The 6,292-nt window shown below is 55.5% G+C and overlaps 1 pseudogene; it reads right to left on the bottom strand.

Annotated features, from left to right (window-relative positions):
* Positions 1-536: 536 nt before the first annotated feature.
* Positions 537-1,727, bottom strand: LOC116547489 (annotated as a pseudogene).
* Positions 1,728-6,292: the final 4,565 nt, after the last annotated feature.

The raw sequence follows: 6,292 nt of genomic DNA, 5'->3' as shown, positions 1-6,292 counted from the left end.
CAGGTGATCCGCCCGCCTCAGCCTCCCAAAGTGCGGGGATTATAGGCGTGAGCCACCTAGCTCGGCCTAATTTTTTGATTTGTCATAGAGATGGGGTTTTGCCATGTTACCCATGCTGAGGGGTTTCCTTCTGATGAGATGAAAATATTCTGGAATTAGGTAGAGGAGATGGCTGTACAGCACTGTGAATGTACTAAAAATGAACTGTACACATTAAAATGGAAGAAATGGTGACTTTTATATTATACAAATTTTATTTTGATTTTTTTTTCTTTTTGGTCTGACATTACCCTAGGCTTGCCAGTCAATATTTTGATTTTTTAAGAAGGACATTGATGAGTTGAAACGTTTAAGGACCTATCAGTAGAGATGGTAAGAAGACAGCGCATGGCCGGGCGCGGTGGCTCACGCCTGTAATCCTAGCACTTTGGGAGGTCGAGGTGAGTGGATCAGCTGTGGTCAGGAGTTCAAGACCAGCCTGGCCATCATGGTGAAACCCCATCTTTTAAAAAAAAAAAAAGAAGAAGACAGTGCAGAAGAAGGCAGGGCTGAGACTCGGGGCAGACAGAGCATCCTCCCCCCAGCCTCCTGCTGTCTGTGGGGCACCTGGAGCCCTGAGGCCTCGCTCCTGCCTGACTACCTGCCTGCTGGCTCCTCACCATCTGGCTTCTGGGGCTTTTTCAGCTCCCACTGCCCCCCAGAGTGAAGGCTGCTCGTCCACACCCACCTGGCCTCGGTGACGTCAGCAGCATTTCTCCTGCACACCCTCTCCAGCTGCACGTGGAAGGAGCAGTTGACCCGGCTCCACTCGGGGGTCACAGACGGCCAGGAAGTTGGGGTGCAGGCGGCCGATTGTGTACTTGGCCAGGTCCGTCAGAGACTGGCTCACGGCCGCCCTGAACAGGAAGGTCCCCAGCACCTTGTACAGGGCAGCCATGTAGTTGTTGAAGTCGGAGCAGGAATAGAGCCAGTCTGTGTGCACCAGGTAGGCTTCTCCTGCCGAGACCTGTGCATGGGGCAGCCGCAGCGAACAGCGGGGGCCCCGGTCAGCCCGTGGGCCCTCACTGGGCCTCAGTCCTCCCCACAGGCCTTCCCAAGGCTGCTGCAGAGCTGGGGACTCTAAAACGGCCCTAGCCGGGCTCGGTGGCTCACGCCTGCCATCCCAGCACTTTGGGAGGCTGAGGCAGGCAGATCACATGAGGTCGGGCGTTCAAGACCAGCCTGACCAACATGGTGAAACCTGTCTCTACTAAAAATACCGAACTAGCCAGGTGTGATGACGCACACCTGGAGTCCCAGCTGCTGGGGAGAATGAGGCAAGAGAATCACTTGAAGTCAGGAGGCGGACGTTACAGTGAGCTGAGACCCTGCCATTGCACTCCAGCCTGGGCAACAAGAGTGAAACTCCATGTCAAAAAACAAAAGGGGGGTCCTATTACCCACAAGTACCACTCGGGGCAAGGCTGTGTCCACCAGCCCCCCACAGACCTCCAGGCCACCCCCATCAGGAACCCAGGGTAAGGCTGTACCCCATCCCGCCCCCCTCCCTGTCCCTCTGAACCCCTCCTGCCTTACAAGGATGATGGTGGCTGTGTTGGTGACCCCGGCCATGAGCCCATGGGTGATAGTGTCTGGACGGTAGGGGTACCAGATGGAGTCATCCCCGCAGTAAAATCCTCGCTTATGCGGGGTGTTCACCAGTGACAGGACAGTGAAGGGCAGGGAGGCTGGAGGGGGAGAAGGGCCTTGGAGCTGTGACGTTCTCCAACCAGCTGGGCCGTGAGGCCCCCACACCTTCCTTGCCTCGAGGCCTCCCACCGACAGCAAGGAAGAGCTTTTCTCACAGCACGTGGGAGACCCAAGTGTCACCCCTTTCCTATAGCCCTCAGATGAGCACGAACTCCCCAGGCCCTCTCCCCCTCACACCCTCCCCTCTGCTCCTTGAACAAACCTGGCAAACACTCACCTCAGGGCCTTTGCACAGGCACTTCTCTCTGCCCAAAATATCTTATTTTTATTTTTAAAAGTAGAGACAGGGGTCTCATGCTGACCACGCCGGTTATAAACTCCCGGGCTGGAGCGACTCCCCAGCCTCAGTCTCCCAAAGTGCCGAGATTACACGTGTGAGACAACGTGCCGGGCAGCAAAGTGACTGTCACTTCCGCTCAGTTTCATCTCCCATCCCGGCTGTCCACACTGGCGTCCCTCTCACAAAAGGAAGGGTCTGTTTAGCCGGGCATGGCGACGCATGCCTGTAATCCAGCTACGCGGGAGCCTGAGGCAGGAGAGTTGCTTGAAACCGGAAAATGGAAGTTGCAATGAGCCGGGATCGTGCCACTGCACTCCAGCCTGGCGACAGAGCGAGACTCTGTTTCAATTGATAAAAAGAAAATAAATAAATAAATAAAAATAAAAGGGAAGGTCTGCTCTTTTTCCCTCTTGTCCCATGTGGAATTATGCAGTCACCTGCGGGACACTGGACTTAATCTCCCCCCCCCCACCCGCCAGCACCAGGAGGGGCCTATCGTGTTCAGGACAGAAACCCTGGAGGCTGCTCAGAACCTGGCCAGGGCAGATGTTTAATAAACATCTGTTAAAACAGGCAGGACTTATTTCAACCTTAGAGCTGGCCAGAGAAGTCAGGAAAGGGCGAAAGCAGGGGCACAGCGGAGGTGTCTTCATGCTCGCTCCTGCCCGGCACTGACTCTCATGCCAGGGCACATGCCAGCCGCATGGTGACTCAGGGATCAAAGGCACATTCTCCTGAATTCCACACTTATGGAAGGTGTCACATGGCACTGGGGCTCCCGGGGCCCTGCTGAGCTGAGGGTGGCCAGGGAAGCCGGAGTCAGCTACGGAGGGCAGGGGCGAGGGCGGCTCCCTGTTCTACGCAGCAGGTGCACAGCAAAAGCTCAGGGTGTCTACCCCAGAGAGAAAAGAAGGCAGGGCGTCCTTTGGCCCAGCAGGGCAAGGACAAAAAAGCGTGGCTCTTTTGAATCCTGAGAGTCTGAGGAGGGACAGGGAGCCTCACACTCCTCCCTGCATGCCAGCTGCAAGGGTCCTAGGACACGGCACACCTTCGATGCTGGCTGAGTCTGGGGAAATAATGCAGTGAAGACAGCAGAGGTCTGCCTCACAGGGCAGAGGGAATGCAGAACAGAACCGGCAGCGCGAGGGCCCGGAGCCGGGACGGTGCCTGGAGAGGCGAGCGCTGGGGCGTGGGGCGGCGTTGGGGGGCTGCTCTGTAAGAGCCCAGCTTCTGCTGGGGCGCAGGGGCGGCTGGCGCCTCTGTAAGTGAGGGCAGAGACCAGGGAGGAGGCTCCTGCAATTGCCGGCGGTGGAAGGTCTGGGGTCTCAGGCCGCTGACAGCGGACTCCTGCCCCTCCCCGTGGCTCTCAGTAGGCGGAGGCTCAAGCCGGTTGGCCTCTGTTTCCGACCTCCCTGCCCCAGTAACTCCGGCTAGAGACTCCGACACCCCCATGACAACCGGCCCAGGGCTTCCATCTGCCTGGAAAGCTCGCCCTGGGGTCCCCGGAACAGGCGCCTTCTCTTAATTTGACCCCCGGGAGCCTTCCCGCCCTCTCTCTGCCCCCACAGCCCCATCTGGAACCTGTGGACTGCACTGTGACTGGCCGGAGCTTCCAGATGGAGGCGCCCTAGGCGGGGCCGCCACTCCTGGCACGCAGCAGCCACACCCAACCCCACCCCAGCAGCACCTCCCTCCAGCAGGCGACTCCGTGAGGCTGACCCTCCCTCACAGGCTGTTGTAAGGAACCGTTTGGGTTATCTGCATGCTGCTGAGCGCCTGGCAGCCAGAAAGTGCCACACGCATGTTTAAGTAACTGACAGCAGAGCTGCTCAGGACATGGCGCCCAGGGCTGGCAGACAGCCCACGGGGACCTCGTGCTGTCCCCTGGCTCCCCCCTAACGAGGGTCTACTTCGGAGGTCAAAGGGCTTGGCCAGAGAACCAGGAAACTGCGCTGGGGAGGAGCGCACCTCTGCCCCCGCGGTGACAGGACTGCGGGGGTGGGGGGGGGCGTTTTCCCTTCAGCCACAGAGCAAACACTCAGCCTTTGTTCCCGGGACCCTGGGGGGAGCCTCGGGGCACCGCTTTCCCCATCCGGCCCGCAGGACAGGTTTGGGTCTCCCGAGGCCTCGAAACCTGGGACCCAGCTTTTCTCTCCAAGTGTCTCCCCGGCCCGAGGTGCAGGGGCTCGAATCCCACCGATGCGCTGGGCCTATGCCTATCTAATTATTATTATTATTTTTGAGACGGAGTTTCCTTCTCATTGTCCATGCTGGAGTGCAATCTCGGCTCACTGCAACCTCTGCTTCCCAGGTTGAAGCAATTCTCCTGCCTCAGCCTCCCAAGTAGCTGGGATTACAGGCACATGCCACCATGCTTGACTAATTTTGTATTTCTAGTAGAGGTGGGGTTTCTGCATGTTGGTCAGGCTGGTCTTGAACTCCTGACCTCAGGTGATCCATTCAACTCGGCCTCCCAAAGTGCCGAGATTACAGGGATGAGCCACCACACAGGGTTTTGTTTTTTTGTTTTTGAGATGGAGCCTTGCTCTGTCTCCCAGGCTGGAGTGCAGTGGGATGATCTCGGCTCACTACAACCTCCACCTCCCATGTTCAAGCAATTCTCCTGCCTCAGCTTCCCGAGCAGATGAGATTGTAGGCGCGTGCCACCACGCTGGGCTAATTTTTGTAGTTTTAGTGGAGTCAGGGTTTCACCATGTTGGCCAGGCTGGTCTTGAACTCCTGACCTCAGGTGATCCACCCGTCTCGGCCTCCCAAAGTGCTGGGATTACAGGCATGAGCCACCTCACCTGGCCACTATGCCTATCTCGTTGTATTTCTAAAAAGAGAGGGAAAAGAAATAATTGTATTTCCATCCTCACAGTAACTCCATGAAGGAGATAATATCATTTACCTTTTACAAACGTGAAACAAAAGCTCCAGCTTTTTTTTCTGAGACAGTGTCTCACTTTGAAGCCCAAGCTTGAGTGCAGTCTTGACCTCTGGGACTCAAGCGATCCTCCCACTTTAGCCTCCCAAGTAGCTGGGACTACAGGGGGACACTGCCACACCTGGAAAATTGTTTGAAATTTTTTGTAGAGATGGGCTCTTGCTATGTTGCCCAGGCTGCCCTCAAACTCCTGGGCTCAAGCAATCCTCCCACATCAACCTCCCAAAGTGCTGGGATTACAGACATGGTCGCTCCAGCTTTTTTTTTCTTTTTTTTTTTCCTCCCAAAGGCCACATTAAGTTGTTAGTGGCTGAGTCAAAAGAGTCCCAGGGTCTGCTGACTCCTACTTCAGTGTTTTTCCAGCTAGACTACAGCCACTGTCATTCCTGGAAGTTGTCTGACAATGGACTGAGATGGATTATTTGGGTGTGTAGCACAAACAGAGGAACATCTCTTAGAAGACTGAACCCTGATGTTCTGATGGGGCCAGCATGTATTGTGGGGAAAGGTTCCATAGCTCCCATCCATGACCGGTGAATAGGAATCAGGTACCAGGTGTGGTGGCTCACGCCTGGAATCCCAGCACTTTGGGAGGCTGAGCTGGGTGGATCACTAGGTCAGTTCAAGACCAGCCTGGCCAATATGGAGAAACCCTGTCTCTACCAAAAATACGAAAATTAGCTGGGTGTGGTGGCAGGTGCCTGTAATTCCATCTACTCAGGAGGCTGGGCAGCAGAATCACTTGAACCCAGGAGGCAGAGATTGCAGCGAGCTGAGATTGTGCCACTGCACTCCAGCCTGGGTGACAAAACAACACTCAGTCTAAAAAAAAAAAATGCTGGACATCAGCCAGGTACAGTGCGATGGCACACATCTGCAATCCCAGCACTTGGGGAGGCTGTGGCAGGCAGATCACTTGGGGTCAGGAGTTCCAGACCAGACTGACCGACATGGTGAAAGCCCATCTCTACTAAAAATATGAAAATTAGCTGGGTATGGTGGCGGGTGCCTATAATTCCACCTACGCAGAGTGCTGAGGCAGGAGAATTGCATTAACCTGGGAGGCGGAGTTTGCAATGAGCTGAGATCGTGCCACTGTACTCCAGCCTGGGCCACAGAGTGAGACTTCATCTCAAAGAAGAAAACAAGTTGGGTGTGGTGGTGTGTGGTCACAGCTACTCAGGAGGCTCAGGTGTGTGGATCACTTGAGCCCAGGAATTTGAGGCTTCAGGGAGCTATGGTGGAGCCACTGCACTCCAGCCTGGGTGACAAAATGAGACCCCTATTTCTAAAAAACTAATTTAAAAAATTAACAA

The sequence above is a fragment of the Sapajus apella genome, unplaced genomic scaffold (genome assembly GCF_009761245.1).
Source record: "Sapajus apella isolate SASKATOON/1434 unplaced genomic scaffold, GSC_monkey_1.0 scaffold3329, whole genome shotgun sequence".
NCBI classification, from domain to species: domain Eukaryota; kingdom Metazoa; phylum Chordata; class Mammalia; order Primates; family Cebidae; genus Sapajus; species Sapajus apella.
The sequence above is the reverse complement of the archived record's forward strand: the minus strand, read 5'-3'. Positions and strand labels throughout refer to the sequence as shown.